We start from the raw sequence: 22567 nt of genomic DNA, 5'->3' as shown, positions 1-22567 counted from the left end.
TTGAGACATAAATGTTGGTCAAAAAATAAGTCAGAGGTGGTTCTAGAAATGTGATGTTATAGAGGAAAAGGTTCCAGTGTCCAGGAACTTTCCCAGATATCCTTTCATTTATTACCATGATCGTAGTCTTTCAGAAGCAGTAACTGACTTGCCTTATTTACTGACCTCTCATGCCAATCCTAATAGCTATTCCTGATCAGTTCACAGTCCTTATACCTACCAGTATTTGAATTCCTTCTGCTTCTGTATCTTCAGCCTGATTTCTGTTTCTCCCCTTTGGACTGCTCTTTACGGAGTTAAAGTTCCATGCAGCCTTATAGCCACTATATTCAATGATCCATACAATTAAAAAAATGGAATCCCATTTAGTTAGTTTCAGTCCAGAGCATACAACACATTCAGCAGTAATCTTTTCCAGATCCTTATCTCGCCACATACCCTGTGTTGTGTAGTCTTTCTTCAGAAAGAGGAAGGAAGACTGGAGAGGAAATCCTTATGAAGAGATGTAGGTATAGATTACACAAGTGTTTCTTCCTGATGGGGAAATGTCCAGCACTTCAAAAAACTACATCTAATTATTATAAAATGGATCAGTGATTATTATTTGCTCCTGAGTGCAAATGGTGTGCCCTGACCATAGTCTTCCTCTGCATTTCAACTAGGCATATCCCAATTGGAAGTGTCAGTTCAGTGAATTCAATGAGAGAAATCTGTTTTACTTTCCAGCACCATTTTCACTATGGTAGTTGATTTTATTAATGGCTCACTTTGCCAGTGGGTCCTCTAAGATTGTTAGGCCTGAATTTCAGGCTGCACTGGTTGTTTGCTTAACATCATCTGTCAGTTATAATGCATCTTTTAATGGAATCAATTTAATCATTTTGATGATATGTACACTATAAACTGAAATTATAATGAAAATTAAGAAATAATTTCTAGTGAGTGCATACACTGACAGTGATTCCATACAGCCAATCTATTGGTTATTTATAGTTCTACCCGTTGCTGTCTGGATTACTATTTGCAACCTATTTATCTAGTTTTTTTCTATAGTCTCTTTCCTATTCTTGCTCATATAAGGTAGAGCAATGATGTTGAATATATATATTAGCTGTATACAAGCACTGAACTCAGATGTACAGGAAATAATACCTCCATGCATTTGTGATTGGATGCACTTCATATATATGGAAAGCCTTACAATTTCTGATAGTCTTTGTAACTGATTTTTACCTTCTTATATAAGGCACATACGTATGGTTTCTAAGCATATCTAAAACTGCTATCATATTTTTATTAATAAAATTTATCTACATGCCAGCATAAAGTATGAAGTTTCTTACTCAAAGAACTTTAAAATCATCTGCTAAATTTTGAAGCCGACAACAGGAGAAATATGAAACTGAGGTAGGAAGATGAGCTTTAATAAATTTTATCCATCTTATTTTTTACTCATTCGGTCCTGTACTATTTATCACTTGCATTTACCTGCTGTATTTGCCATAAAGCCTGCAAGTGCCTAAGGCAGGGAGTATTTTCTTGTTATATGTCTGTATACTATGTAGTACAATTGATCTTTGATTAGGTGCCTAGGTGGTAGTGTGATGTAAATAAATAATAATAACATTACTGTGCATGGCCTTTTGTGACTGAATTAAAGACAGAATGAGAAGGTGAAATAAGTATATTGCAAATTGAAATTAATAAGGAGAGTATCATAGAATCATGGAGTGGTTTGGGTTGGAAGGGGCCCTTAAGGTCATCTAGTTCCAAATCTACTGCTATAGGCAAGGACACTTCCCTCTACAGCAGGTTGCTGAAAGCCCCACCCAGCCTGGCCTTGAGTGCTTCCAGGGAGGGGGCATTCACAGATTCTCTGGGCAACCCGTTCCCTCTTGCCACCCTCACAGTAAAGAAATTATTTTTAATATTTAGTCCAAATTTCCCCTCTTTTAGTTTAAAACTATTTCCCCTAGTTTTGTTGCTACATACCATATTAAAAAGTCCTTACGCAGCTTTCCTGTAGGCCCCTTCAGGTTCTGGAAGGCCACCAAAAGGTCCTCCTGGAGCCTTCATTGCTCAAGACTGAAAAGCCCTATTATTGGCCTCTCCTTGTAGGGGAGTAGACAGCTATTATAGTCCCAGAATACGTCAGAAGAGAAAGAGGCTCAAATTGAAACTTTATTTTGTTTGGAAGAGCCAATAACTGACACTTATTTATACTCATTTTATTTCATCACATAATTGGGATGAGATTGCGTACTTTCTAACCAAGATTCAGATGGATTTGCTAGTCCTATCTGACAGAAACTGGAAGCCTATCTAATTTGAAGCCTACTATTTTTGTAAGACAGTCAGAGAGTCTTTTCTATTCAACCCTTTCTTACAACAACTATAATTTTTGAACTATTCTTGTGAATATGTTATATTAAATGCTAAACTGAAAGGGATGTTACTGGAGATTATCAAATATCTACAGATCTTAATGACCAGAGCCGCTATTCTGCTTACTGGCACTGCCTTGGAGAATGAAAGGGCTTAGCAGTGTTTATAATCTGTTAATCCTTGTTCTTTCTAACAGTGTAAAAGAGGAATGTTAACTATTAAAAGAATTGCAAGAAGTAAATGACGTAGACACTTTTTGACTTGGAAAATATTTAGAACAACATACTCATAGGAAGATGTATAGAATAGTGAAGTTCTAAGGCATTTGTGATCATGTTCAGCTGGTGTTCATTTTTTAAACAATCCTTTTATATCAATTTTAAAGTCAAAAGAATACAGAATAATCTAGTAATTGATAGCTCAAAAGGAACATCAGTGGGCAGCTGCCAAACTGTGTGTCTGGACTCTAACTCTTCTCCATCTTCATCTAACATCTTCTTCATCAATTATCTGAAGGGAAAAATGTTCAGGGTTGTGAAAATAATCTTCCATCTGTTATCCCAGAATTTCTGCAACCACTCTTAGCAAATACGCTAGAGCTGGACTCAACTGTCGTAAGGACTGTAGTAGTTTTTAGGGCAGTTGGGAGTCAGCAAAGATGGGACATTTAAAGGATTGCATTTGCCCTTGAACAACAACTGAAAGTGTATTTTAGGGCTTAATGAGGTCCCTGAGGTCTGTGTGTTGAAGCTGACTGCCCATGATAGCCCTCCCTAGACTAAACTACTACGTCGGAGATTAGTTTATGGAGGTGCTTTTTACTGATTTGTTCTTTAGGTCACAGTGACACTGGAAAGTGGGATGAACTCCCCACCTGAGAGAAATTGTTGAAATAGCTCTGTTGATCACAAAATTAAGAAAGAAAAACATTGCACTGCAGTAAAACCTCTTGGGAATACAGAACAATCTAGAATGTTAGTATATATTAAACTAAATTACGCTGCAAATCTCATTTCTCAACATCATAGCTGCCAAATCTTAAAAATAAATAAATAAATAAATCTCCAGTAACATAGCTTTATTTCTGTTTTAAGTTGATCATGACTGTTCTTATCCAAGTCCCAGTGTCAGGAAGATGATATTAAGGCAAAGATCTCCTGGCAAATTTATTTAGAACTGCCTTGATGACAGTGATGATATCACTACCTTCACAATGACAGTGCTACCCTTATCCAGGGGTCTTGATCACCTGTTGAAAATGAAGCGTTACATGGAGCCTTTTGGCCTCTGTAGGGCTTAGATGATGCCAGATCTCATTCTTGGAAAATTTCTGGAAGCAAGAGGATAGGTAAACTATGAGTAATCCCATCCAAACTTGATACTTTCTGGTCGTATACAACCTGCAGGGTTTGGAGAGTCAAAATGACCTGAGATCACTTTAATTGAGAAACATTTCAGCCTGATCATTCTCTATAGTTATGATGATACAAAGCTGGGTCACTCTGACGGCAGTCTGTTATTTAACTCAGGAAAGTTCACATAAGAAAACAAAACTGAAAAAAGCAAGTAAGGTCTGAAAAAGTCTTGAGATGCAGGGTACACTTTATTGCTTTCCCTATAGTACAAATGTTTATGCACTGCAAGCAAGGACTGAATCTAAATTAGCAATCTTGAAATTACATAGCTTGATAACATGCTAGTTATCAGTTATCACTTTCCCTATTTTCACATTTTTAATCTTCAGTTTTAGAGTGGGAATTTAATAAGTCTTCCACAGCCATCTGGGCCCACCTTAAACCTTGCCTATGCCTTTCCCACTTTACCTGAAGTCAGCTTTGAATTGGCTCAGAAGAAACTTAGCATTATGTATTGTGTATCACATGTGCCTGCCAGAGCATAGAAAGTATGCAAGACAGCAGGGGAAGTGGAAAAGTTTGCAAATTAGTAATAATAGGACAAATTGTATTTTCTGGACAACATTATTTCTTTTTTAATTGTTATTTTAAGTTTTCCATGCCTTTCAAATTAGTGTATGAGTTCATAAGGTTCACAAAGACAACATATGATCAAAGTACTATGTTATTCTTTGTTTTTTGTTTGTTTGTTTGTTTGTTTCTTTTTTTCCCAGAAGAAGAAAGTTTTACAAGAATTTTTACTTTTTTTACAAGAATTTATTATTAGTATCAGAGTAACAAAGAGGAGGCCCAGTTGTATGAACAAAACTCCATTGTGCTGAGTTTTGAATAAACATATTCTAAATAGACAGCTTCTGGCTCAGAAGGATTTAAGATTTTTTTTCTGTCTGTCCCTCTGTTTTCTTCTTATACTTGCTTTTAAGTAGAATCCAAGTAAAGTTAAAATTTAAATCTCCAGTGTTTAAATATGTTTGAAATAAGAAAAACTGAATTCACTCATCCATGATCTCTAACAGGAAAAAAGGTTGGTTGCAAAGTTGATAAGTAAGGAATAAAAAATAATTAAAATTTGAATACAGAAGCAATTCAATGAACAAGCAAAATCCCCTCCAATTCATTGTTAATAAATATTAGCTTTGGGAAGGGAACATTTTGAAAAATTCAAGATTTCACCAAAAATTAAGTAATAAAAATGAATGTTTCAAAAGACTATAGTACATGACATATTTATTACTTGGGCTAGTGTAATTTCCATGCATTGATTGTGATTGTATGTAAAATGAGATTGACTTTTGAATCTGTATGTCTGAATTTCTTAGATTCCAAATCAGCGGAACTATCTCCCTTGTTCTCTTTGCCTTCAAAAAGAGGTATCCAGGGAAATATCACAGCTTTTTGCTGCAGAAGAAGTAAATGAGAGAGTGTTATTATTTGAACACCCTCTGTATTCAACAGTAAAATTCAGATCTCCAAATCATGTTCTCCAAGTATTTCCAGATCACATAATCTTCTTAATCTTCTGGATGCTGTTCAGTGAGCAGAAGGTTATTTCTTTATTAAGAATTACTACTACTAATGATAATAATAGTAATAGCAATAAAACAAGTTTTTTAGAAACATATGCAGTGTCATTCATACTATAAAATTACAAATAGCATATGGTCTCATTTTGTTTTATGGTTGCTTGAACTGTCTTTTATTTTGAATAGTGTGCACAAGAGTTGAGTTCTCCAGCAATTTTGATTTCATTACTTTGTACTGCTGTTAATGACCCATGGAGGCATTTAACAATTGTTAAGAATTTCACTTTCTGGGTAAAATAATTTATTATATTTTCAGGCATTGTACAGTAGCAGAGGCACCTACTGATTTATGGGAGTAGAACTATGTTAATGTATAAGTACTGGTCCCATTGGCTTCACTTAGTCTCCCGAAGCACTTAAAGGACTCTAGCTGTTTGAATAACTGCAGTCATTATGTTTTGCTTACGTAGATATGTACTTTAGTCGGCAGGGTATATGGACTTCTTCTCTTTATCTTTTTTGCATGGTCTGCCTAAAAGCCAACAAAATTCTAGTCCATTTTATTGCAAAATATTTCTTGGAGACTGCAAGAAGTGGATGGTATTTCCTTCCTTATTCTGCTCTTCACTTAATGCAAAAATATCAGAGATGTCAGAAAGTCTGGGCTTAGTTCTGGAGAATATGTTTTGCAACTAAATTCATATAATTCATCTGAACTGATGTATGCATATGCCGTGTTGGGCTCAGGTTCTCACCTTTTCCCATCAGGAGAGAACCGTGACTCCTTTCTTTATATTTTTGTCATTCCTCATCACTGAAACCACACTGCATGGGAGCATATGTTTTCCCTGACTGCCTCACAAAGTGAAGTTGAAAAGTGGCTGGAGATGGCTGGAAGTGGCTGGAGAAGTGGCTGCTATCTGAGCATTAAAAGGCCCAGATAGGCCCGAGATATTCTTCATCAAGAGGATTTTCCAGAACTAATTTTCATTGTCTTACATATATGTTGTAGGCGTTAGCGAGGATTCGGGATGTGACGTGGCAGGACCTCCCCTGCTCCATCCACTAACCTGTGATGTATATTGGGCGCGTATTTCAAACGTATTCTCAAGAGGCGTAGATGAAGTAATTAAAGTATATAAGGTGCTAACTGCGCCACAATAAACACCATTTTTGCCATCCATCAAAGTGGTGTCAGTGTGGCTGATGGTCCTGGTGAGGTGACGGCACCAGCTTAAGGACAGGGGATGGCTGAACCATGGAAGAACAGGGCAACACATATATGAGAGCTCAATTCATTCTTTAATATCTCCGGGAAAATATTAGGTGAAATTTTCTAGTTTCATCTGCAGTTCTCTCAAATGTATTCAAACATTTGTCCAGAAATCAACAAATGGAACATTTTGGGAAAGGAAAAGATCAATGAATTGAACTTTTCTTTTTTTTTTTTTTTTAATTGTTTGTTTGTTTTCATTATTTTGAGTGGGATTTTGGAGCTGTCTATGAACTCACGGGATTGAGCAGATAAAATAATTCAGATTCAATGTAAAATGAAATGTAAGTTTTCAAGAGAATTTTGGAAGATTTGTAAGGAGAAGAGAATGGATATAATTCATAAATACAGTCCATTTCCTCCTTCATTTCTTCCTTTTTGCCTTTTCTTTCATCTCTCATCTTCTTTTTCATCTCCCAAAGTACTGATTATTGAAATAATCTGTGGACTTGTGCCATACATAGATTTTCAGCTGCTACGTGTTGGAAATTATCCATTTACACTATGCAGTTTTCAAATGGTTTCTACCTTTGTAAGCCCTGGGGGTGATTTGTTATGTGACTCTGGAAAATAAATGTTGCACAGAATGACCCATAGACAGAGAAGCCTGCTAATCAGTAGAAAATATTAGAAATAATAATTAATAAAAGTGTCCTGAAAATCAGTGTACAACTGTTACTGATTTTACTAGTCTTTCCAGATCAGCTTCAGAGTCAACTACTGATGTTAGCTCTACCATTTGGCAAAAATCAGTTAAGTGGTCTAAGCTTTTGAAATTATAAGAGGCTTTTTACTGAGAATGCAATCATGCTTTCTGCCCACCTGGCTGTATAACACATTCATACAAAAAGGGTGAGATTATTGTATTTGAGTTCTGTTTCTTGGGGAAATGGAATGCTGGAACATTAAAGACCATCCATAACTACTTAATCTATATCCCAGACCTTGGCAAAAATTCAGCAATTACAGTATTCACTAAAATAAGTCTATTTATATTCATATAATGACAGATGAATGTCCAGTTACACTGTAGCAAGATACACTTCCTGCAACAATAAGCAGCCTAGAAAGAATTGTAAAAAAGCAGCTGATATAGAACCTCAACTCAGTCCAACTGAGTGAGTTATTGGTTCATCAATGGAATTTCAGTGGAGTTTTCCAAAAGCCTGCTTTCTGCTTTCACACCAGCAGACTGATGCCTTAGAACGGGAGGTTTTAAAGCAGACAACTCAAACAGCTTTTGAAAAGATGGGGAGGCATCACATTTACTTTTATGTCCTATTTCAAAAATTTAAGTTGAACATGTGAATTTGATTTGGATTGGTTCTTTCCTTCAATTTTTGAGTAATTCAAAATAAAGAAGCCAACTGCAACAAAGAAAAAAAAAATCAACCAACACATAAAGCCTTTTGGGGGATGTTTGGTTTGCAAATGAAGAAGATAAAATGAAATAGAGATTTTCCTATGTTATTGAAAGGCTTCCTTTGTCAGAAAATCAATTTCAGTTCCTGATCCATTTCTCTTTGTAGAAGACTTATTTGCCTGACCTTTGCAGCCAGTTTCTGACCTCTTTGTCTTATTTAAATATGTGTGTGAACATGTATATTCAATGCTCAAACTAGCAGACTGGTACACTTTTTCTCACCTTTGTGCTAGATGAATTGATTGCATGCTGACAGTTTTCCTCACCCTACTATGACCACTGTGAATGGGTATACACCTACACACATTCCAGCTAAGTCTGTTGTTTCTAGAAATGTTTAAACAAGAAATAAATACTTAAAAATATTCATGGATTACAAAGTTGACATAAGTAGAGGGAAGATTCAACTGGTTTATGTGTTATATTTCATCTCCTCCATCAATTCATTTGAATTTCATTGGCCAAACTTAGCTAAAAACACTTCAAAAAGATGGATATTCAAATTTAAATGATCTGCCTTGTTTATTTTCTATGATTTTTGTATTCTTTCCACAAGCATCTGCTACTAGCACCAGTCATAAGTATGAATGAATAACAAAAACCTGACAAGCTTCTTGAGAATGTTTCTTCTATTTTAGTAAGGAAAGTGAATGCTGCATCGTGATTTTTACTTAGTTAATCCTGTTATTTCCTACAGTGATTCATCCTGACTGGTCAGAATTAAATCAAACAGGAGCAACAAAAGCCAGTTAGGTCTCACTTAATCACATACTAATGTAACGATAGACACAGGGACTTTTCTCTACATGACCTTTGTTTTTTTCTGTTTATTTTATTGTTTGATTTTTTTTTGTTAGCTTCTTAGCTCAGTATCTGTATTTACTTAAACATCATAAAAATCAAGAACACAAAAGATAACATTCTTGTTTTATGGTGTTATTATTAGACTGGTGGAAAATTTCCATGTATAAGAAACACTGAATTCTGAAACATGGTAGTCATATTTTTCAAAAAGTTGCCTATTCTACCTGGAAAAAGATACAGGGATACAGCTACTCTGTTCACTGATTGTAAAGCTGATACTGATCTCATGTACAGCTGAGGCTGTTCAACACTTAAGAAGGTAGACTTACCTTGATTCTCACATATGTGCATGATCTCCTAAATCTTAAAATTGTTGGCATTTTTTTCAAAAAAATTTTTCTTAGAATTTCAAAAGCTAATATTCTTGTGAAACTGCTGCAATAGTTTTTAATCTAAACATTTTATTTTATTTTATTTTATTTTATTTTATTTTATTTTATTTTATTTTATTTTATTTTATTTTCGCCTGAAACTTTCAATTGAGTATTTGGCCATTTTAGTATTATGATTGTTTCATTATTGACCTTGGTTTCCTTTGTTTTTTCATTGGAATAGGTAATCTTAGAGGTCTTTTCCAACCTTAATGATACCATGATTCTATGATTCTATGAAGTAATTTTCAATTTCTATAATTATTGTCCTTCTGCCCCCCCAAATTTATTAATAGTTAAGAATAATAGTATAGTAAATTTAATAAAAATATATTTTTTAATTTTAACTGAAGCCATTTCCAACATCTTCCCTTTCAAAGCTTTCTTAAGAAGTAAACAGCTAAAAACAACAAAAACTACAAAAATATATCTGAAAATGTGAATGCCATTACATTGCAAGGGCTTTCCAGAAACAGGAAAGAAATAATTATTTTGGGTTGTTTTATAGGTGTAAATGGGGTTTGCATGAGCTACAAGTGGTGCTGACAAAATTAGACTATTACATTCTCCTTTCAGGTGTTGGCTCAAATAAAGATAACTTGTAAACACAAGCAAAATACATGCACAGACAAAAAAAGCTCATATTTTTTCCCACAGTTATTTTTTCCCCCAGAGGCCTGCCTTTTTCTGCTGGCTGATCACACTACATCTAATTTGTAAATTAGTCATAACTTCTCAATTCTAAAATTTGCATGTGCAATAAACTATTTCCAGAAACGTGAAAGACTGTTTAATCAAGCAGAATATATATATGCATTATATATATATAATTATTATTATATGAATTATTATATACGCATTATATATGTGTGTGTATGTGTGTATATATGTATATGTGTATATATATATGTATGTATATATATAAATCTTTGTCTAAAGTGAAGCATGCTTCTCTTTAGAAGTGTTGACTGTTACTTGTTGTTGAAGGCACTAGACAAAGTGTGCTTGGTGAGGTTTAGGTTGGATATTAGGAAGAATTTCTTCTCAGATAGAGTGGTGAGGCAGTGGAACAGGCTGCCCAGGATGTGACAAAGTAACTGTCCCTGGAGGTGTTCAAGTAATGTGTGGGTGTGGCACTGAGGGAAGTGGTTTTTGGGCATGGTGGTAGTTGGCTGACAATTGGACTAGATGATAATAGTGGTCATTTTCAGCCTTGATGATTCTCTGATTCTATAGTATTCCCTGTGCTAAAGTTGCTACATTTCACAGGTGTTTTGAGTATTTATTTCCTTTTGGATGACTTGAATTTAGATTTCCTATAGTGCAATTGGACAGATACTATAACTTCATGAAATTTGCTTGGAGATGACAGGCCATAGCAGTTTTCAGATTGAGTGGCATTTTCTTCCTATTTCTTTTCAAATGAAATTTGAAATTTAACCTCTTGGTGGCTTTGGTTTGTAAGATGAAATTGGGAAAGGAGACTCCAAAGGAGTCTGTAAATTAAGGTAACAAAAATAAAATATCATTGTTGTCATCACAGAAAATTTGAAAATGTCCTTGACATGTGTACAAATATCTACATTTTTAGTTCAGTATTGTGACAATTTAGAAGGATAATACAATTAAATGTGCAGGAATACATATGTACCCACAGTTTTGGCTCAACACAGGGAATGTATTTGCATTCAGCCTGCATCTCAAAAGTATCCATCCTTAAAATTAGACAGATCAGGACTTGTCATAACACCAGGGGATTCAAACTTGTGTTCCCTACGTTCTCAAGCTCTTCCATAGTCTGTATTTCCATAGTCTGTATATAGGTTAAAAAATAAGCTATCTTATTATTAAGGAAAACCTATACAATGGTTTTCCTTTTCATCCACACATTGAAATTCCAATTATTCCAGAGCCCTTGTAGCATTCTTCAGAAGGGGAGTTCTTGTCCTTTATTTTCTGGGTTCAACTGGTTGATGTGTCAGGAGGATAAACAGTATCTCAAATGAATTCAAGTGTAGGTTTGAATCTGTTAGGAAAAACAACAACACAAAACAAGAAAAAAAAAACCAAACATTTTTTGTTTCTTTATTTGTTTGAATTTGTCCTTTCCTCAGTTTTCGCATTACATATTTCTCCCTCTGAATATCGTTAACAACATATTTTACCCAAGTCATATATCTCCATATATTTGCAAAAAGCTATTCCATTTGTAAAATTAGAAAATTACCATAGAAACTGTTCTGTGTTTTCAAAAAGTTATCATTACAATAAGGAAAATGTAAAAACAATGCCTGTTTTCCAAAAGAGGAAAACACACAGCTCTAGTCCATTATTGTTTGTTGATGGATTAACATCTGCATAGCGAACAGTGATATCTCACAAGTGATATCTCACAAGGATCCATGCTGGGACTGATACCTTTTAATAACTTCATCAATGACATTGACAGTTGGGTTGAGTACACCCTCAGCAAGTTTGCTGTTGACACCACGCTGTGGGGTCTAGTCGACATGCTGGAGAGACAGGATGCCATCCAGAGGGACCTAGACAGGCTTGAGCAGAGGACCCAGGTGAACTTCATGAAATTCAACAAATTAAAAAGCACCAGGGTTGAAGCAAGCCTTACTACTCATGCAAGCTGGGGGCTGAAAGGATTGAGTGCAGTCCTCCCAAAACTGATTTGGGGGTACTAGTGGATGGGAAGCTGGTCTTGAACCAGTAATGCACCTTTGCAGCCCAGAAAGCCAACTGTACTGTGGGGTGCATCAAAAGAAGCATAGACATTAATTTGAGGGAGGTGATCCTGCCCCTCTACTTTGTACTGATGATACCTCACCTGGAGTATTGTGTCCAAATGTAGAGTCCTCAGCACAGGAGAGACATGGACCTGTTGGAGCACATCCAGAGAATGATCCTCTCTTACAAGGACAGCCTGAAAGATCTGGGGATGTTCAGCCTGGAGAAAAGAAGACTGTAAAGTGACCTGATAACAGCCTTCCCATATCTAAAGAAGAGCTACAGGAAAGTAGGGAACAGATTCTTTAGGAGAGTCTGTGGTGACAGAACACAGGGAAATGGCTTCATGCTTGGAGAGAGTAGATTTAGACTGCATATAAAGACAAAGCCTTTTACAGTGAAGGTGGCGAGTTACTAGAGCAAGTTGCCCAGTGATGTGATTGTTGCCCTGTTCCCGGAGACAATACTGGATCAGGCCCTGGACAACCTGATTTAACTGTTTATGTCCCTGCTCATTGAAGGGGAGCTGAACTAGATGACCTTCCAACTCTAAGGATTCTATGATTCTGTAATGATTAGTTAATATTGTTTACCATTAAAAATAAATGTTCTTACCAGTACTCCTTCTTGGTAGCCTCACTTAATTTATGTAATAGGAAATAGCAGCTTCTGACTGTAAACAGTGAATTTTAAATAATAGAACTGGAGTTTGAACTGAGTTCTTTTTTCTCTTTTCCTCTAGGATGACTGTGCTATCATACTACTACGTTTTTTGTGGTGTTTTTTTTTGGTTTTTTTTTTGGTTTTTTTTTTTTCCCTCTCAAAAAATAATGTAGTATTTTGAAAGAGAGACCATTAAGGTAGAGAAAAAAAAACTCATAAATACATATCTGTGGGAACATTGGGATATTTTTCATATTTAGTTTCTGTTTAGTTCACAAGAAGTTGATGGAATTGAGTTGGAAGTACTCAGAAACTTAGAACAGTTCTTTTTAACTGGCCAGAACCATGTCCTTTACATTTGACACTCTCACTTATGTCCACTTCAGGGTCTCAAATAAATACTCCAATTTGAGCACTCAGGACATGTAGGCATGTTATTGTGATTGTGCACAACGGGAAGCCAGAGTGCATCTGATTTGAAAATACAGCATTTAAAGTCAGGGTGAGCATTTAACATATTAAAACATCATCAGCTCCATGATCTTTTCTGCACTGGTGGCACAACAATTATTTTTGAAGAAACAGCATGAGATGTCATAAACACAGGGTTATGACTTCCCTCTGCTAAAGGAAAAGCTGATTTGTGAGGGAGAAAGCTATTCTAATACTAACATCTTTAATAATAGCAAGGGGAATAAAGAACATTGCTATCTTAGGAAATTACTTTTTATATGCTTAGTTGGTTCCTTTCCCCCTCCCCCCCCCCATTTTAAATACGCTCAGTATGAAAGGCTTCTTTAAAGAAAACTGAAAAGAAAACTGAAGGAATTTCTTCCCCCCCCCCCCCCCCCCCCCCTGAGCTGAGGGACAATAGGCTAGCGTGGCTAAAGCAGTAGAAGTGTTTGCCTTTACACTGAAAAAGAAGAAAACAGGGCTGGCATATAGAGAAAGATGAGAAGATGGAATGTTTACTTGTTAAAAAATCAATGTTCATAAGCAACACTTCAAGATTTAGTGAGCTTTGAATGCAGGATGTGATAGGAAAAGTAGTTTGGTACAAATCAAACATGTGGGAAAAAAGTTTCAGAGATATGGTTATGGACTGTGGAATAGCATATCGAACAGACTCAATCTTCCTTCAGTCACTTAAAAGGCAGACTAACAAAAACATTATGAATATTATGTATATGCATGATATGTGTGTGAAAATATATTACAAGATAAATGCATATTATTTAATGCAACTGAATTTGAAAATATAATGTAAACACATTTTATATGTCTTATAAAATTCCAGAACAGAGCTTATTTATATTCAGTAGTCAAAATGGGAATCTAGACATACCCCTACCTCATTGAATGCTATTCATCAATGTTCAAAAGGTGTCAGTATTTGTGATTATGGTGCTGAGAAGTGCTGAGAAGGCACCATATATCAGGTCATTTTGATCAGTGGTTATATTGCCTTCAGTTATAAACTGCAGCAGTTCTTTTTTTCCAGCTGCAAGAAAGAACTTACTGTGAAGCAGCTGTTATTGTAAGATTTCCATCTGAATTGTTGCTGCTCCCATTTTAGCACGCATCCTTTGGATAACATTTAAATAATCAATCTTCTCCCTGCTTATCCAAACCAAACCCAATGTGTCCTTCACTGCTGATGTGAATTTGTTTTATTAGTCACATCAGTTAATTTTAATTATCATCATTATTCAGTTATAACCTCATGTCTGACAATAGAAAGGATATCAGTGCCTATTGAACCCCTTATCCAAAAGTAGGAAGGTTACTGAGTGAGATTTATTTTAGGAAAAGAGCAGATGAAAGGCAATATTCAGTGTAGTAACAGATTGCTAGCTGTGCACTGCTATGTAGGTATTAAGCCAAACGTGCATGTGTGGGGCCCAAATTATGATATTATTTTCTTGTTTATCTTTGTGAATTACATTAAAACTGTGTATCTTTGTCAAACTTTAAGAAAGAAGACAAGGTGTTTTTATTTTATTTTATTTTATTTTATTTTATTTTATTTTATTTTATTTTATTTTATTTTATTTTATTTTATTTTATTTTATTTTATTTTATTTTATTTTAAGTATCCTTTTCAGTACTTCTGAAATTTCACTCAAACCACTTGATTAAAAAACATTTACTGGGTACAAGCTTTCTCCATGGGAGCACAATGAAAGAATCAACCAAACCAATTTCACTCTAATTTGAGAATGCAGTGGTAATACTTCTCAGCTGAACCTGGTTTCTCTCACCTTGTATCCCACTGTGTTACGAATGGGGAAAGAATGTGTTTGAGCACATGTCTAAAGGGCTTGAATGGCAGAGGACTGAAACCTATTCTGGTAATGGAGCTTTATAAAAGCCTCTATGGTCTTTGAACCTGGCTCTTTTCCAAAACGGAATGGCACTGTTGTATCTTGTTTGTCATTTCTGCACTCTAAATAAAAAAGAAATCAGACAGCAAACTAGCTCCTTCCCAGAACACCTTTGGAAATCACCAAAGCACACTTACAGGGGACAGCAGGGAAAAAAATTGGAGACCAGTTGCTTTTTTTCAAATGTACTACAGAGCTCCTAGTGGAAGAAAGCAGCTGAACAACAATGAGGCATGACAGAAGAGTCATTAGGAAGGAGGGTGTTCAAATAATCAGTGTCAGAGGTAAATAAATTACAGCACGTAGAATCATATGAGAGGAATTTCTCTTCCAATTTTGAATTACTAGCAAGCAAGTTTTCAGAGTGTGGTACATCTTGGTGTACATAAGACACACAAATTTGTGCAGCTAAAAAGAGTGGAGAATCCAGTCTAAGTATGTACATGGAGGAGGTTATAAATCTTCTGCCATTTCATTTTCACTTCTGAGAGCTTCTGAGCAGTGAAAAAGGGAAACCATCCAAGGCACTGCACGCTGTAACTGTGGTTTTCAATCTGCTAAGCTCTGAAGTTACAGTCCTGCTAGCACTAAATCCATTGGAATAAACTGTGTCCTGAGGCTGATCTTGCAGGATACAGACTTTCACCAACCCACCATGCAAAACAAGAGAATCTCAGCACGTCTTTTGTGCCCACGGCTCCCTCTCCTGCTTTACAGATGCTTCCCTGGCCTTTAGGAATTTTTCTTTTCAGATATTTTCCAGTTGCAGAGTTGGATCAAAAGAGGCTTCTGACAATACTCTTAGGCAGCAAAGCAAAACAAACTGATCGAGGTAAGGGTCTAGGAAGTGGGAAGCTATCAACAGAACCATGCCCTTGTCTAAACAAAACAGAATGCTAAATTCTCCATTGCTCCAGAAGAGATGGAACTCATGCAACAGTCAGTCACCTCCAGACTATAATGTGAATTACTTAATATAAAGTTTAATATGAGCCTTTCTTCATTCTGTTCTTTTCTTCTTGTTTGATTAAACTAACAAGTTTACATGATAAGCTTATATGATCAGCTACTGTATTTAAGCACCCTATTAATTGTTGATAACAATGTTAAAGAATGAAATTTGGTAATTTTTGCTAAAATGGCAAGAAAAACTCCCTTTAAGAAAAAAAAAATTAAACATCTAAAATATCTGAAGTGAAAATTTTGTCTAAAATTTGGCAAAATTTTTTAATTTTAAAAACCTGAAGGCAAAATATTTCTTTTTTGGGTCAAAGTCAAAGAAGATTTATTTTGGCCTTTTCCTTCCCAAAACTAAGAAAAAAAATAAATATTCATAAAACTTGGGTGCAGCTCTATCCAGTGCAAAAGAAATCACAGATTGAATGTCCCTCATATGACAAAAGACAAAGTATTATACCTGCTACCACTAAGTTTGCCCTTTATGACAAATAGAGCTTGATGATATAATACCATATTAACTTTCTTTCTTCTGTCATGTTTGCATTAATTGCAGAGCCTCAAATGTGGTGCCAATTACTACAAAAATATCTGTGAGTTGCTGACTCATAGCAGTGATTCAGGGGACTATGCTAGTCTTGAATTTCTTTGAGAGAACAAAAATCAAATAGACTGACATTTTGTTCCCCCTTCCCCTTTTTAGATGCAAGCACATTAGTATATTACCCAGTTTTCATTGGACTCATAAAAATCATGTTTCAAGCCATAATGTTGTACTCTTTGTGACAGAGGCAAGGTTATTTTCTACAGGGCTCTGTGAACAAAATTCATGAGCAAACCCTTAACTCGACAGAGCTTGCCTGCTGCTGTATTTTTGTTACCATTTGGCAGTTCTGACCTTTTTAAACAGAGTCACTAATTTTCATGAAAATTAGTGGGGATCTGACCACAATCCCCATTTCTGAAGTTGTTCATGAAATTTTACTGCATAATTGACTTAGGAGCCTAAAGGACATTTTCTAGGGCACTAAGGAAAATATCATCACAGAAGGAGACTAAGAGTGAGATGAAGGGGTAGTAAATAAGGTAAGGAAGGAATCTGGCACAGCCATAGCACGTGACATTTCCAGCCTATATTTTTCTGCTTGCTGTTTCATTATCTTAGCTTAATAGCACTATCTATTCTTGTTCTTGATTTTAATGATGAGGTGGGGATCAGGTGGCTGGGGTCTGAACACTGTGAAGGGCATACTCTAAGCTGCCACTTTTCTCCTTTTTTCCTCCATTTTTGTTTCCTGTGTAGCCATTAGAATAAGACAAGTCATTGAAGAAATGCACACTTGAAAAGAAAACACAGGGCAGGAATTAAGTTCAGTGGTTACTTCTGTTTCTATAGTCATTTTCACCTTTTCAAAAGGGAGGCGAAACTGCTATCAGAACCAACATCTGCTCTGCACTCACTGCACAAGGTGGAAGGTACTAGAGGATCAGGGCCCTAATCTCTTTATCCTAGTCAATTCATGATATGCCTTGGACAAATTGTCAAGACACGGCCCACTCCTGCTGAGCCCGCAGAGGGCTAAGCCATGCTGTGAATGGAACATATGGCCCTTCTGACAGCACTTACACTGTAATCAGGTCTCAGCATGACAGAAGGATATCTCTTAGATCCATTTTATATAGGCTTCAGTTCGATCATTCCTGTTTGTTACTCCATCTTTTATAAACTAGGAAGGATTTTCAGTTCAATAAGCAGGATGCACATACCTACGTGCTATGATCTGAAACGTTACATTCACAGTAAGGCTGTGCAAGTGCAGCAGAGGAAGCTGTCAAGCCTCAGCTTTATGCAAATGCAGAATAATTGAAAGGATCCAACAATACCAGCTCTTTTCCATGCTCAGGAGACCCCTGGTTGCATGAAAAGGACAACAACGCTGGTGATCAGATGAAGGTCAAAAAGTAGCATACAAAACAAGAGCTCAGAGATGATCAAGCCAAGTGAAAGTCCTTAGGTCAGAGATGTAGTACCTTTCCTGGCTGTTGGAAGAGATATTCAGTATTTAGCTTTACATACTGATACACTAAACTGATAGCCGACTACCATTGAAAGCTCTCCAAAACTTTTTGGGAGTCTTAAGGACAACTATCCATTAGAAAGGGTGAATATATTTCCCTCACTGAGTGACCTTTTGGCACTTGGCCATTAAATTGACCCGCCTCCTCTCCACATGAAGGCTCTAAAATCCATGGGTGTACAACATTTTGACTTGCCTGAGCCACACTAAGTAGAGGAATTGTTCTGTGCTGATATTTTGCTTGTTGTTGAGCTATAGGTACCTATAGGTATCTGCCTGGGGCCTGGCCAGGCTGCTTGACAGGGAAGAACTGTCACCATGATGACATTACAGCAGGAGGTGCAGCTAATTACTAGCTGTCATGGGTCACATGCAACCCACAGGATGTATAAGCTTGCTTTAAATGTTGCAGTTCAAGATCAAGGATAGTTTTTGTGATGTTTCCTTTGGATGACAACCTGAAGCAGAGTAGGACAAAGATCCCAGTTTTCTCCTTACATCAGAGATAACCATAATGAAATACCAGAGTGGATGTGGCCAAACTATACTTCCTGTGCAGCTCGTATCCAGTCCAAAGTACCACCGGTTTCCTCAGGATGGTGCAACTTTGTACTATCTTTTGTTGCTGGCTGCAATCAAAACAAAAACACAGCCAACAAACAGTGTTCCCTTCCTAGTTCTACACAACACTTCACTTTCAGCTTTGGTTTCCAAGTGCTCCTGAGAATTTCAAAAGCTGAAAGAATTCATGCACTATCCAAATGTAATATGATAATGATAAAATGTAAGCAGATTGGTAGAATAAACTAACAACTGTGAGATATTTTTATTAATTGATTGTACTCTACAAGGCAATCTGAATAGGAAATTAAAATATTTTCAGAAAGGAAAAAATAATACAGAAAAGAAATAAAACAATGGCAGGAATTCAGAGGATAAAACAAAAGGAAAGATACAGAGGAACAGTCCACACTAATGCCATATGGCAGACAAATCTAAATGTGGTCTTACCTGTGTGGAGCTCTTTATCTACACATTCAAGCCAGACAGGAGAACTTAGTCAAGTATATTTAGAAAAATGTGGGGGTGTCTGAGAAAATAGAGTGAGGAGCTCAGATTGAATTTCCTGTTTCTGCAAAGGGTACATTTGTAGTACTAACCCTAAGTAAGGCCTCCCAACAGAGTTTGTTCAATTAGAAGATTTTCTGTGCACATCTTAGTGTCCTGTGTTGCAAAATGTTGATATGAACTGTTTTGTGTGCTAAAGGAGACCTGTTGTACCCAGTCTTGAGCCAGAAGTATCAGGCACTGAAAGAGGCCAAGGAAAGATCATGATGGACGAGGAAAGATCACAAGAAACTACACCACAGCTTCTGTGGCCACAGGCCAATAATGGAAAATAAGAATGATTCTTGTGCACTGATGTCTCGCATATGTGGTGTACATTTTGATCACATTGAATAGTCATAATGATCTGCATCACTAGTGCTTTTGGACTCAGCTGGTTCCTTTCTTCACTCACATAATATGGCCTTACACAGAAGGTGAATGTGCAGGACAGGTGCATGATTCCCATGTAGCTTTTCTATCTATATCTATCTTAGCTTCATGGTGACCCTAACAAAGATTACTCTGTCACTCCAAGGGAAAGAGCAAGTGGATAAAGCTACACTTGGGGGCAAAACTGGAACAGACATTAATCTATATTTTTTGTAGTGATCACAAATGACAGAACTGACCTTTCATGAACTGCAGTTATGGGTAGGTCTGCAGAACCTAAAATTGGTTTGGACAGCATGTCTGCTCAAGCTAATAATTCTGCTGGTACTTGTCAGGGGACATGTCACTCCTGCTCTTGTATACTGTGAACATAAACTTTGGTCTGGGAAAACATGACGATTCTCAGAGCCAAATTCATCAAGCTTCATCAATATAAGTTGAATGCTGTTGAGTTTTGAGCTGTTAAGTTGTTTAGGGACAACAATTTCTGGGTGAATATGCTGTGATATGGAGTCACCACGTCACCAACAGAGAGAGTTATATAACTGAAGACTAACTGCAACAAAGAGTGATCTGAGTCTATTGTACTCATTGGCAAATAAATTTACAGCACAGCTTTTACAAACCACAGGCCATTCTTAAAATATAAAGGGCTGCTCCAAAAGTAGTGCCTTTTATTTTATTATGTTGGTCTACAGCATGAGAGAATTTTGGTGGTACTGTAGTAAAGGGAGAATATTCTTGTCAGCATTCAGTTTCACTTCTGTTCCTGTGTGACAGATGGCAGCAGAGGGGCAGTCTGACAAAATGGTATCTCAAATGGAAGTGTGTATGTAGCAAAGGTATGTCACTGAATTTCTCCATGTGGAAAAATGGCAATGACATTCATTGACATTTGTGAATGTTTGTGGAGATCAGACACAGTGAGGTGGTGGGTGATGCATTTCAGCAACACCATAGTAGATGTGAAACAGTGGATCACCTGCAGTGGTGAAGGTTTGATAAGCATGGCATGCAGGCTCTTGTTCATCACTGACAAGAACGCATAGATAATGATGGTAACTGTGCTGAAGCACAGTGTTTTGTAGCTGAGAATTTGCTCTATCAAATAGTGTTATTGCATTCATTGTATCCGTTGTAATTTCCATGAAAATAGATAGGAGGCATTACTTTCAGAGTGATCTATGTTCCTGTGTAAAAATGTCACTATACCTTTGTCTTTGCACTTGTGAATTATTCCCATTCCTTGACAAAGCAGCAACCTAATGGTCTAATATTGAGAAGAAAATGTATGTCTCGGTGAAGATTTTTCTTGTGGTCTTTGAAATTACCTTCAGTTTTGTAAGGGTTATATATGATAGGCTTAAAGAAACTGGAATCCACTCTTTGAATAATCTCTAGGATATATGATAATTCACAGTTAAAGAAGGAGAAGACATCATTATGTTTTGTTTTCATCTACTGGCAGAACTGTATTACAACTATACAGCAATTTTGAAGATGCTTGGTTGGGTTTAGGGAACACAGTCAGGAACAAGGTGTTCAGAGTCTGGATTCCTATTTCTATTTCAGATAAATACCTAGAATGTTAAACCTAAAAATTCTTCATCTTGATTTGGTTAAGAAATCTTTTTCTTGTCTCTCACCATTCTATAACACACAAAAATGCCACACGTTTTTGCTGATTAATGGATTAACTCCCGCTCCCATAAGCAAGATAATTATTTCCATATAGTACATCTGGATGTCAAAAAGGATCTCATTCTACATAATGAGGACATATCAGGTAAGTCTCAACATCATTGCCGCATATATGTTTGAGCACATGTTGAATTATCTATTTTACTAATGTGATCAAACAAATGAAAAACTAACTCAAGATATTTATATTTCCTAGTTAAAAATGTGGCTTGGTTAATGTTCTCAACACTGCTGCACCTGTTAGTGTTGTGCAAAGTCTCTTCCCCAGGTTGGCATCACTATGTTAGCAGAATCCCTATCAAAGATGTAGCTCTGCCAAGGTAAATTTGTTTTTGCTGGCTTTGCTTATAATGTTCAGAATGCCAGTGGGGAAAAAACAAAGAGCTAGCTGCTGGTAGATGACATATTTTTGCTGCAGCTAGATGAATGTAGATGAGCCTCTGAAAGAAAACTTAGGGGGAAAAAAAAAGCTGAATGACTGTGTTCTCTATGAAAAAGGAAGTAGCACTCCCATCCACTCTTAATTCAGCAAAAAATTTACAATGCTTCTAAAGAAGAGACCATGAGTTCCATAAAATTGAATTAGTTAAGCAAACTTAGCCACAGAACAGCTTTCAGTTATCACATGGAATATTTTTTTTTATATAACATAACTTAAAATTTCTGTTTTCATTCAACAGTCCTAAAAACGCTCCCTCAGAAAGACAAGTAACTTTATTCCATTGCTACATATTGCAGAATGACATGATAATCAGTTTGACTGGAGATCAATGGTCTAGAATTCTTGATTGCTGCTTCTCTGTTAATTCCTTTTGAGTATACTGCTTTTCTTTTATACATACATGCACTTATTCATTGGGTAAGATTTCCATTTCCGAATTCACTCCTAACCATTTAACTCACAAGCAGAGTTATGTCCTTTTAGAAAAGCTATATGGGCTATGCATACCAAGAGAACCATGGTGATGAATTGAGTTGCTTGCAAGAAGTAATGAAGTCCTCCTTTCTCTGGCTGTGCTCTGTAACTCCATTCACCAATAAAAGCCCATAGTTTTTTATCTTAAATTTGTAAAATAATTTATTTGCATGCAAAATTGTGCTGTGCCTTGGAGTTAAAAATTCCACCTACTTTTCACCAGATATTTCACCAGCTAATTTTGTCATGGTTTCAATAGCTTGAGATCAGCAAAATCAACTACATTTATTTTTATATTTCTAATGCATTTCTACAGGAAAAGAAGTAGAACATTGCATTAAGTAGGAGTTTTATTTTTGTAACATTTTTTTCCTCATT

At 36.2% G+C, this 22567-nt stretch overlaps 1 long non-coding RNA gene across 3 annotated transcripts in view; it reads right to left on the bottom strand.

Moving 5' to 3' along the window:
* Nucleotides 1–11117: 11117 nt before the first annotated feature.
* Nucleotides 11118–22567, bottom strand: part of LOC107310107 (uncharacterized) — a 32439-nt gene continuing 20989 nt past the window's right edge. Inside the window, exons 2-4 of one of the 3 annotated variants that reach the window (XR_001553481.3) lie at nt 12091–12210; nt 11673–11806; nt 11118–11280 (exon numbers count right to left, since the gene is read on the bottom strand). This is a non-coding gene — a long non-coding RNA (uncharacterized LOC107310107). The remainder of the gene's footprint in view (nt 11281–11672; nt 11807–12090; nt 12211–22567) is intronic. The other 2 variants (XR_014942593.1, XR_014942594.1) reach the window with 2 other exon arrangements.

The sequence above is a fragment of the Coturnix japonica genome, chromosome 2 (genome assembly GCF_054131305.1).
Source record: "Coturnix japonica strain WE chromosome 2, WE-NBRP24, whole genome shotgun sequence".
NCBI classification, from domain to species: Eukaryota; Metazoa; Chordata; class Aves; order Galliformes; family Phasianidae; genus Coturnix; species Coturnix japonica.
This window is presented reverse-complemented; position numbering and strand designations above follow the sequence as displayed.